Source organism: Equus quagga, chromosome 1 (assembly GCF_021613505.1).
Source record: "Equus quagga isolate Etosha38 chromosome 1, UCLA_HA_Equagga_1.0, whole genome shotgun sequence".
Lineage (NCBI taxonomy): Eukaryota > Metazoa > Chordata > Mammalia > Perissodactyla > Equidae > Equus > Equus quagga.
The window spans coordinates 45073420-45085524 of record NC_060267.1 but is presented as its reverse complement, the minus strand read 5'-3'; the positions used below and the strand labels follow the sequence as shown (position 1 = coordinate 45085524).

Here is a 12105-nt window from a genome sequence, read left to right as displayed (position 1 = left end):
CTGCTTCTCTCCTTAAAAATCTAATAGGTGCAACTGAATGAAAATGCCAACTTCACAGAATGACCGTGGAGTGCCATCACACAGTGGGAAGAATATGAAATGTATTTCTCTTCAGGTTGGGGCTTCTCACTTTTATGAGCCATTCCTCGAAGGCCTAACAGCCTTAACTGAGAGATACTTTAGAACCGCACCTGATTGTTGACACTAGAAACAATTTGCAAATGCTTTACAGTTTTACGGCAGAAAAGATAAATATTTTTGAATGAGTTGCTAAATTATTTTAAATAAAAATAAATTTGATTAATAAGCTCAATCCCTTGGATAGCATTTGGACTACCCTGAATCAGGAATTTAAGTGAGCTTACATTTGTCTCTTAGGCTGGCATATAACTGATAGTTTCTAACTCAGAATCCTAACCAAGGCAATTGTGATATTTATTTTTCGGGGGAGAAATGCTGACTTTCAATGTACAGGAATACAAACTCTGTAAGAAAAGAGGAGCATAGCAGAGCTGTAGTATAATTTCAGAAATTGAAGCTCCTTCCTGGTTCAACGTCCACAGCTTAAGACATATTTACTTCTCTTCTCTTAGGAGGAGAGTCAGGTTAATTCTAGTTTTTCTGTAAGACTCACAGAGATATTCAACTTTGTTAATTCTAATGCTTGCCACTTCCAGAAAATTCATTTATGAGGAAAGCTGGATATGTATTTGAAGAATTTCTTAGAGCTAGCAGGCTGATGACTTAGCTATCATCTCTCTTCTCTTAGTCAATAACAACAACAACAAAACAGCTAACATTTAACATGTGCCAGGTATTTGGTACATGATGCCACTGAATGCTCCCATCAAACCATGAGATGGGTACCATTATTAACATCCCTGTTGTACAAACGAGGGAAGTGGCGCTTAGAGAGGATAAGGAATGTGCCCAAACCGCATAGCTAGTTAGTGTGGGAGGTAGGATTTGGAACTATTGACTCTGACTCCAGAGCAGGCACATTACACTATACTCTTCTCCACATCATGAATAATGGACTAGACTAAAATGACTTGCCAATTTATTTTTTTAAGATTGGCACCTGAGCTAACAACTGTTGCCAATCTTTTTTTTTTTTTTTTTCCTGCTTTATCTCCTCAAAGCCCCCCGTACATAGTTGTATATCTTAGCTGCAGGTCCTTCTAGTTGTGGGATGTGGGATGCCACCTCAACGTGGCCTGATGAGCGGTGCCATGTCCGCGCCCAGGATCCAAACGCTGGGCCACCACAGCGGAGCGCACGAACTTAACCACTTGGCCATGGAGCCGGCCCCTTACTTGTCAATTTAATGTGACATGATTCAGTACTATGGGTCTTTGACAGGAGAAATCAAAAAGATTGCTTTAAATTATTTAAGACCAAAAAAAAAAGAGAGACCAAATTATTCATTCCTTTTGGGATGATTGCATGTGTACATCATAGCTTAATGATACAATGATAAAAATAATTTTACAGGGCCTGCCTGGTGGCATAGTGGTTAAGTTCATGCACTCCGCTTTGGTGGCCCAGGATCTGCAGGTTCAGATCCCAGATGTGGACCTACACACTGCTCATCAGGCCATGCTGTGGCAGTGTCCCACATATAAATAGAGGAAGACTAGCAGAGATGTTAGCACAGGGACAATCTTCCTCAAGCAAAAGGAGGAAGACTGACAACAGATGTTAGGTCAGGGACAATCTTCTTCACCAAAAAAAAGAAACAAAAAATAATTTTACAAGAAATCATAATCCAGAATATTATTAAGGATGGATATAAAACATGTACTATACTAATTGTGTTAAAAAATACTAAATTTGGGGCCAGCTCCTGTCCGAGTGGTTAAGTTTGCATGCTCCACTTTGGTGGCCCAGGGTTTTGCCAGTTCGGATCCTGGGTGCAGACATGGCACCGCTCATCAAGCCATGCTGAGGAGGCATCCCACGTGCCACAACTGGAAGGACCTACAACTAAAAATACACAACTATGTACCAGGGGGCTTTGGGGAGAAAAAGGAAAAATAAAATTTTAAAAAATAATAATAATAATATTAAATTTGTAATCGCCAAACTATTTCTGACCATTTGGAAGAAAATAAAGAGACAATTGTCTTCCACCCAAACCCATAAATTCCCACACAATACTTGTGTAGCTAGGGTAATATTTTGAAAATGATTTATGTGATTTTTTTCCTCCTCTGCCTGGGGAATCAGTTTGCCTTGGGGATAGGGAGTGTGGCACCATTTAGAAGTTACAAAAGGAATGGAAAGAAAGAAGGAATTAATATTCAGCTTCTGAAATTCAAGTCAATTCAAGCAACAAGTCAATAGGCTTGAAATCCAGGCTATTGTTTTGAAAGCCATTCTTGAAATTCCTTTATTTCTGCCTTTACATCTGAGCTGTGTGAGTTAAATAAGTGTCCTTGGCTAGATATGTGTGTGTTCCCAATGTGGAAAGCATGTGGTTTATTAGGCCAAGAACAATGAAGAAGGCGAGAACACAATTAGGCACAGTTACAGTGTGCCACACAACTACAGTGTGTTCTAAGGAAAAAAAGAAAGCAAGCCACTAGGGTGGAGGTGGATAGATCAGACTCAGAAGCACTGCAGGGAACTCAAGAACAGGAAGTGGCAGCTGGACCTAAGATGGAACTGAAATAAGGGACCAGAAAGCCGTCAGAGCCATGACAGCCACTGACTCCATCTCTTTCTCTCTGAGGCTCCATGGTCTATTGTCTATGATTCTCTCTCTCTCTTCATTAGCTGCATTCACCTGCTTCTCTTACAGATCAGCTTGTTCTGCTGTACTTTGCATTACTGGCTCCCAAATGGTTGCCCCCAAATAATGGCCTTGGCTTTGACCTTACAAGTTCAACACTCTTATCTAAATGACCTAGTCTCAATTAAAAATAGAACTACCATATGATCCAGCAAACTTCTGTGTATATGTCTAAAGGGAATAAAATCACTATCTCGAAGAGATATCCGCATTCCCATGTTCACTGCAGGATCATTCACAGTAGCCAAGATATGGAAACAATCTTAGTTGACAGAGCAATGGATAAAGAAAATGTGATATATACACCCACACACAATGGAATATTATTCAGCCTCAAAAAAGAAGGAAATCCTGCTATTTGTGACAACATGGATGAACCTAGAGGACATTATACTAAGTGAAACAAGCCAGATACAGAAAGACACATACTGCATGATCTCACTTCTATGTGGAATCTAAAAAAGTCAAATTCACAGCAACAGCAAGTAGAAGGGTGGTTACCAGAGGCTGAGGGTTGGGGGAAATGGGGAGATACTGGTCAAAGGGTACAAACTTTCAGTTATAAGATGAATAAGTTCTGGAACTCTAATATACAGCAAGACTACTATAGTTAATAATAATGTGTTGTATACTTGAATTTGCCAAGAGAGATTTAAAGTGTTCTCACCACACACGCAAAAAATGGTAACTATGTGATATGGATATGTTAATTAGCTTGATTGCAGTAATCATTTCACAATGTTTACATATATCAAAACATCACACTGTACACCTTAAATATATACGATTTTTATTTGTCAATCATACTTCAATAAAGCTGGGGAAAAAAATATGACCCAGTCTCTCAATGCTCTGACTTAAATTCTTAGAAGGCAGAGTCTGTCTGACTCAACTTGAGTCAGACACACAGCCAGATGCAACCCACTGGGGGCAGTGGGATGGAGAAGCGCTCCCGTACTGCCCTCTCAGCGCTCTCTAACAAACTGGCAAATTTTATAAAAGGGAAAGGTGAGGAGAGGAAAGAAATGATTGATGGAGGGAATGACTGGCACCTTAGTGTGTGTGCATGTGTTTTTAAAAAATTCCCTTAACTCTCCACTGGTGAGACTGCCAACAGCTCTGCTCTAACCTCCACAATACCTCTGGCCTCCATTCCGCCTCCCTTTAAATCGCTCACCTGCATATGCACGCCCTTCACACTGCTTGCGGTTCTCCCACATACCCAACATGCTGATTCATGCCTCCACTGCTTACACTTGACGCAGCTTCCTCTGCCTCCTTGGGAATACCCATTCCTCTCCCAAACCCTGCTGGGTTTCATCTTCTCTCCAGTTCTATGTCCTTCTTACGCCCAACCCCTCCAAATCAATTACTCACATTTTCTTTTTCACTATAGCACTTTAATTTTCACACTTACTACTTCTAATATTATCATTAATATATATTTCTCTATATATCATATTTTATTGTGTTCATAGACTCTTGCAGGGAGGAAAGTCATCCAATTCATCTTTATATCTCTAGGATCCAAAAAACAAAGTAAGTGCTCAACAAAACAGTGTTCCAGCACATTGAACAAGCAGGACTTTCAGGACTTACTTAAGGCAACTTAATTTTTATTTTCCACTGTCCCCGTGAAAACACTCTGTGGGGGGTGGTTCCTCTCCCAACTCTGAGTGAAAACTTGAGCAGTCCCATTCCGTTTTCTGGTTGCTCTTAGTTAAGAGAAATTAGTAATTAAAATATCCAGTCCTGTATGATAGTCAAAATTTGCCACCTGTCTGAAAGGCAAGGCTCTTCTCCCTTCTCCCAGTTTGTGCCTGCTGTAGACTGGGAAGCCTTCATTTAGAGAAGGATGTGGACACTTCTCTCTCTCCCTGACTTGTTTGTCTAACAGCATGCCAAAACCCCTCTCCCAGTCCTCAGCTGGACTTTTTTATGCCCTCACATGGGTGACAGTGTAAGAGCAGTCTAATCAGTTCTCACCCTCCCACACTTTGCAAAAGTCCTACAGAGTGGGCTGTCTCTAGTGTCTCGTAACAGGATCTCAGGCAGCACTCCCATTTTAACATACTTTTATAATAATTTAAAGTGTCACCACTCGGGGTTTTTCTAACTTTCAACCAGCTTCCCTCCTCACCCGGAGTCTCCTCTCCTTGACCCCATTCCACTGCTCTCTTCTGTACAATCTGCTATTCACCCACTTCGTAAGCTCTGGCTATTGACCCCTGCAGAGTCTCTGAATCCCTTGTCTCTTTCCCCAGCCAACAACGTTTAGCCATTCCACCAACGCTCTGGCTAGGGACTAGACAAACTAATGTGCTTCTCAAGAAAAAGGACCCAATTAAAGACAGCTTGCCCTCTGTGGCAGAAGATACTTCTGGCCATTCATTACTGCTACATTTGGGTCTTGGCATCCAATGTCTAAAGTAGTATGGTGGTTTCAACTTCCAAATTACTTTTATCTCTAGAAACCAGAGTTCTCCTACTAGAAAGTACCTTGTCTCTTAGAAGCTTAAATTACTGACCCAGACATGCCATCCCTCGTATTTCAAGTGATTCCCTATTCACTGAAAGGCTACAAAAACAGGCTTGAACCTCACCTTTCTCATCTGTTAGTACCAACCAAGCCACTTGTGTAATCAGCCCTGGTAGGCTATGAGAAAAGGCTTCATTGTCAACGGCCTGCTGCACGTGCCATCCCACATGCATCCTCCCTTTGCAGAAGAGCATCCAGGTGCATACACTTCAATGATTCCTTGATGCCCCTCCCCAACCAATGGAGCAGAGCAGGTTGTAAAAGTTTGCCCCACCCCAAGATTCACCATATGGTATAGCAACAAAGACATCATCATCTATGTTGCCCATGCTAGATCAAGGGACCAGCTTAGGAGGCTCAAATTTCTCCTTTCCTACAGCAAATGCTGTACATTCCTGGGACCTATATTAACGACCTCATCACTGACCTTTCCCAAGTCAAGATGCTTACCACATTCTTATCACAGAGGCCTCTCTCCTGAATATAAGTCACCATGCCCTTCCCAAGCTCTAGCCTTTATTCCTTTAGAAAATTTTCAAATATATAGCTATCCAGATCAGGTCTTAAGCCACAGGTCTGATTTCTTTTCTCCTTCTTCTAGAGGGAACTCTTAAAGCAGTGGTTCTCAACCCTAGTAATAAAATGAAGAGCTTTAAAAAATATTGATGTCTGGGCTCCACTCCCAGAGATTCTGATTTAATTGGTCTGGGGTGAAGCCTGGGCATTAGTTTTTAAAGCTTTCCAGGTGATTCCAATGTGCAGACAAGGTACAGAAACTTTTTTTTTTTAAAGATTGGCACCTGCGCTAACAACCGTTGCCAATTTTATCTTTTTTTCCTGCTCTTTCTCCCCAAATCCCCCCAGTGAAGAGTTGTATATTTTTAGCTGTGGGTCGTTCTGGTTGTGGCACGCGGGACACCGTGTCAGTGTGGCCTGATGAGCAGTGCCATGTCCTGGCCCAGGATCCGAACCAGGGAAACCCTGGGCCACGGAAGAGGAGCGCGCGAGCTTAACCATTCGGCCACCGGCCGGCCGAGAAACTGTCTTAAAGCTCTCTGAAACAGATGGACCTATGCTACAAACAGCATCCACAGTTGATGGGTAGACGGCATGCATAAATGTGGTGGGAGGCTCCGGGAAGAAACTCTCATTTGTTGATTATATACTAGATATCAAGTTCGATGCTGGTAACTCATGCAGTCTTTTCAACAGTACCTCGTTTCATCTTTACAATCCTTATTTTGCAAACAGGGAAACTCAGGTTCAGAGAGGTCACACAGAGTGACTGACAGACCCAAGAGTCAAGCCCCAGGTCTGATTTCTGTGACATCATACTGAGATGTCATGCCTCTTACAGCTGGATGATCCCATGCTCTAAAACAAGACACCCAGGGGGCTGACCCACGGCCGAGTGGTTGAGTTCCGGAGCTCCTCTTCGGCAGCCCAGGGTTTCCCCAGTTGGAATCCTGGGCACGGACATAGAACCGCTCATCCGGCCATGCTGGGGTGGCATCTTGCGTGCCACGACTGGAAGGACCCACAACTAAAAAAAAAACACACACACACACAGCTGTGTACCAGGGGGCTTTGGGGAGGAAAAAAAAGTTAAAACGGAGTCTTTAAAATAAGTAAATAAACAAACAAACAAATAAATAAAACAAGACGCCCAGACTTCAACCCAGAAATTCCATTCTATTGCATCCACAGATTTTTCCTGCAACATTTTCCCATGAACTCCACACATGTAGCCCAGCTACAAGGCTACACTGTAGTTTAGGCTGCAAAAACGAAGTGACACACTCCAGGAAAAACTTCTTGATAGGAGACTACCATGTCTGGGTCTTTACTGAAGTATTTCCATTCTATCTATTCAAACCTAGATTCTTCCCCACCACTGCTGGCTTGACTCCTATAGCTTTCTATACTTACTTTTTCTTACAAATGAAGCTACATTGCTTACCTACGAGCCATTCCTTTCTGGTCTAGTAAAATCATGTATCGTACCAGCATTCCTCTGCCTTGTACTCCAGATGGTACACAAAGAATCAAAATATACTGGCTAAGCTGCATAAGATTGCTGCCAGTATCCAGAGGGACTTTAATACCCAGGGAACTGGGAGGCTAGAGTCTAGAAGTATGTACTATTGTAATGCGCCAAGGGTACACCTAAGTGACTTCGAAGTAAACTCCATCATCTCACTCCATGAAATCCACATTTCTTTCTGGCTGAGGCACAGGGTGGGTGGGAGGTGGTTGGGACCAGGAGACTCATTGAGAGAGAACACTTCAGGTGTTGGGTGGTACCTTTAAGATGTTGCAGGACAAATCCAATGCTCATGCAAGTGTCCTGAGAGAGAAAGAGGTCAGATTAGTTCTCTCAGGACAGTTCCCAAATTTCCTGACTCCTGTTACTTTAACTGTTCCCCCAACCCCAACCTCAGCCCTCGCTCAGGACTATGGCTTTAGAACTCTCCTTGTTCCACTCACTTGGGGACTTCCCAATTTTCACCTTACACATCATAGACTAAGTGAGTGGCATTTCTGCCTTTCTGTTTACAAACATGCATGGGTTCACACTATTCTAAGGAAGACTTTCTCCTGCCAACAGTTCTTCCGGTCTCACGTCTCTGGCGTGCTATAGTTACTGCCTTCATTTACCTCTCACATTTTCCCATCTTCTTCCCACTGCATTACGTTAGTTCACACTCACATCCTCTCTTGGTCTCCATTTAAAAAAAAAAGAACAGAAACGAAAGAAAATTACTTGGCCCCTCAGATTTATTCCTTTAAGTCGCTCTCAGAGTTATCTTTCCAGACACATGAAACTCACCACCCTCATTTTAAAACCTCGATCGGCTCTCCCACGCCCACTCCTGTACTGCTTGAATCGCTGAGACGTCCTCCTCTCTGAGTTCATGGCCAATACATAATGACGGAAAGAAGGGACGACCTACAGGCATGTGGAGGTGCAACTGCAAAATCTCGGACACTAGTGTCGTGTGATTGACTCCATCGGATCCGCGCGAATCACCGGACCTTTCTCGAGGGCCAAATTTGGTTGACTATCACGGGGCAGAAAGTTTCAAAATTTTTTCGCGCGAAAAATGATTAGTCACACGCATGCGCACAAGTACACTCGGGGGTTCCGCTTTCGGAGGCAGATCTCGCGGTGTCTGCGGAAGCCCGGAGGGTAGAAGTGTGTTTTGTGGCGTTGTGAGACCTTTTTTTTTTTTCTTCCCCTCCCTGCCCCGCAGCCCCGATGGATGCGTGATGTAGTCAAATAAAAAAAATCCAGACTCCCCGGCGAGAGCAAACGGGGCCGGCATAACCAGCCGATGCGGGGGCCGCCCTTCCTGGGGCCGAGGAATTCCCCGAAGGACCTCGGCGAGGCCCCGAAGTGCGCACAAGTCCTTCAGAAAGAAAAGCCAGAAATACGTAAAAATAGAAAAAGTCAACCAGTTTATCACCTTAGGACACACTGTGTTGTTTTTCCACTTTTCACTCTACGAGAAATCCCATTGGCTACCAACCAACCAGCCAGCTTCCCCGGCCGCCGCCGTTGCGCCTGCGCGGGGGCTTGTTTACTCCCGGGGCGGCCGCTCGCTGTCTGGATGTGCAATTTATCACGAAAAGCGGGTTTTCAGGCAGGAGCACGCACTGGAAGTGAAGAACAGGACAGTTTAAGTGCAGATCTGAAACCAGTGAAGATACGATCGGTAATGCAAACTGAACACTCAGAAATCGTGGCCTTGTCAGACCTGTCGTGGAAGATCTTTATAATGAACGTAACGATGATGATAGCACCCTCTAACCATAGCTGAGACGTGGTAAGCAGCATCAGTAAACCCCAAAATGTAGGTAGTATTTAGGGATCTGTTTAAAATATGGATTCTGTGATGGAAAAGACGCAAATAGCCCAGCCTTGAGGCCATCTTGCTCGAGCAAACCTCGAGCAATACCGGCATCGTTAAGACTGACTTTTGAAGCAAAGTTAAAAGGGTACCCATGCAAATTTGAAACTAAAAAGAGAGATGATTCTAGAATCAATAGCCAGAAAAAGCACAAGCCAACAAGCAAATTAAAAAAGATGGTTTTAAGTTCCCTTCAAAGTCAGTTTCAGATGGCTTAGAAGGCTGCTTGAAAAACAAGATCTGTTGAAACTTTGTGTTGTTTCATATGACTGGATATGACTGGATCGGTCTAAAAAAAAACGGCAAGGTGATTTTTTTTTTTTTTAAAGTATCTTTACGGAAGAATTTCTAAAGATACATTTTAATGTGCTTAAAAGCAACCTTAAATAAGGTAGATTCAGCTACACCAGGATCTTTGTCTTAGAGTTGGATAAAAACAGACAAGTTAGTAATTTGGCAGTTTTACTGGACTCTTGTTAGTTTTTAAATGATGAACTTGAAGACATTAATTTATAACAAGACAGTTTCTACAAAGTAAGGTGAGATTTTTAGGTAGCATGAAATTAAGTAGAGAAAATAAATGGACATGTGTGCTGATGGGGCCAAATTTTGAAGGTTCTGGACCCTTCCAGCATGGTTCACAGAGTCTTCACCTTAAAAAAACTAGCCTCTGAATTTTTCTTATTATGTTCCATATGATAGTACAATTTAGTAAATCTAGCGCTTTGGATACTTACCTTTTAAGGCAAATTTGTACCAAAGCCAGAGTGACTTTAAAATCCAGCTCCTTCATCTAGAGGTACACTCCTTTGGTCGAGGTAAGATGATAACCAGTTTTCTAAGCCAGGGTTGAATTGACATTTTCTTCATGAAGGAAAAGAAATGCAGATAAGGTGAATTGAGTCCTTGTTTACCTTAATGATGTAAGGCTGACTCATAAAGACGGCTTACTTTGTCAAGACAATCAGCAACTGTAAAACAAACTGAATACTTTTATTGCACACGATGATATGGCTCTGATGAAAATAAAGTGTGGGAATTAGATGAAGAGTTGATAAAGAACTATGAATCCTTTGAGACCCCTGCTTCATTTACATGTGATGAAAATGTTAGTGTAAGACTGGTAAGTGGTCAAATAAAACTTCATTGTTGCTCACTGCAAAAAAGTTCCTTTGAGGAATAAAAGAAACTCACTAGTGGATTTGTTACCCATTCAGTCAGCCCTATCGCTCAGGAAATATACTTACCAAAATCTCCACAATCTGTAGCTAAAAAAGTTATCCATACCATTTTTTTAGCATCGTTCTGGGCACACTCTCCTGTAATTTCCCTGAGATCATAAAGCAATGATGTCATTGAAAAAACTGCTGCCGTTTGTATCCATGTATTTATATGAATCTGGGTTCTTGAATTATTATGACCCCAAGATGAATAAGAAATTGTTGAACAATGAATCCAGTAGGCATTGCCAATTACCCAAAATTGTTTGAATCAACACAATATAATCTTACAGAGGGACAGAACTTTTTTTCACAATAGATAACTTTAAACATTTTTAAAAAGTATTAAACACATATATTATAGCTAAATTGCAGTGTTTGTGCATCCTTAATGATAAATAAGGAACTTCAAGGAAATTTTGTGCTGCTTCTAGCTGGGCGCTCTTTTAAGTGTTGGGAGTAATTCCAGTACTCTTGTCATCCCTAAAGAAAGAATGTTCCGGTCAGGTGGAAGGAAATCATTTGCAATGGGGTGGGGGGAAAATGAGGGAAAAAAGGGTGAACTTTGGTTGTGAATATAAAGCAATGCCCATTGAGGACATCTTTCTCTGATGAAACCCTCTTCTGTCTGCTAGGGAAGTCTGCTCCGCCTTCCTATGTGCTTGAGTGGTTTCTTCCTTGTATTTACATCTCTAGTAAGGAAAGATGTCTTTCTGTCCTGCCGTCCTCAGCCCTCTAGCTGAGAGGAAGGCTAATAAAGTATGTAGAGGGAAAACAAGCATGTTCTTTAACATAGTGTACTAAAAATAACAGGATTTATGGGAGATACAGGCTTAGGAGCAGACCACTCAAAACCTATGCAACTTTGTTACTTGAGGACCATAAAAGTTACTATGCTAAAAAAAATACTACCACAAAGAAATCTCCACTGATATTTGTACTCAGCATGACAGTCGTCCTTTAGAGTTATGCTGTCCAATATGGTAGCCACTAGCCATATGTGGCTCTGGAACATTGTAATGTGCGAATTCAAATTGAGATGTCCTGTAAATCTAAAATATCCACCACCAGATTTCAAAGACTTAGTATGAAAAAAAGAATGTGACGTATCTCAGTAGTAGTTTTTATATTGATTCTATGTTGAGGTATTTCACCTGTTTCTTTTTACTTTTTTTTTTTTTTTGCTTTTTCTCCCCAAATCGCCCCAGTACATAGTTGTATATTTAGTTGTGGGTCCTTCTAGTTGTGGCATGTGGAATGCCGCCTCAACACGGCCTGATGAGCAGTCGTGCCATGTCCGCGCCCAGGATCCGAATAGGCGAAACCCTGGGCCGCTGAAGCGGAGCGCGCAAACCCAACCACTCAGCCATGGGACCGGCCCCTCTTTTTACTTTACTTTTAAGAATGTGGCTACTAGGAAACTTAAAATTGCACATGTGTCTCATATTTCTGTTGGACAGTGTTGCTTTAGATCTTTTAACCCTGTGCCGCCTCCTTGCACATATAGGTCCTTGAGGGTATTTGCTTCCAATTAAAAGCAGTTTCATAAAAATTAAAAATATGATCCAGGATTTAGCCTTCTTGGTCAATCAGTTCCCCTCCCCCACACGAGAAAATGGTTTCATACCTTCATTTACACTG

General features: G+C 42.1%; 1 protein-coding gene across 2 annotated transcripts in view; it reads right to left on the bottom strand.

The window, feature by feature from the left end:
• The window catches only part of GPR19 (G protein-coupled receptor 19), a 29721-nt gene extending 21343 nt beyond the window's left edge, over positions 1-8378 (bottom strand). Inside the window, exon 1 of one of the 2 annotated variants that reach the window (XM_046684318.1) lies at positions 8164-8378. The gene's annotated coding sequence lies outside the window, so the exon portion shown is untranslated. Of the gene's footprint in view, positions 1-7637; positions 7683-8163 lie in introns of those variants that run through there. The other variant, XM_046684329.1, reaches the window with a different exon arrangement.
• Positions 8379-12105: the final 3727 nt, after the last annotated feature.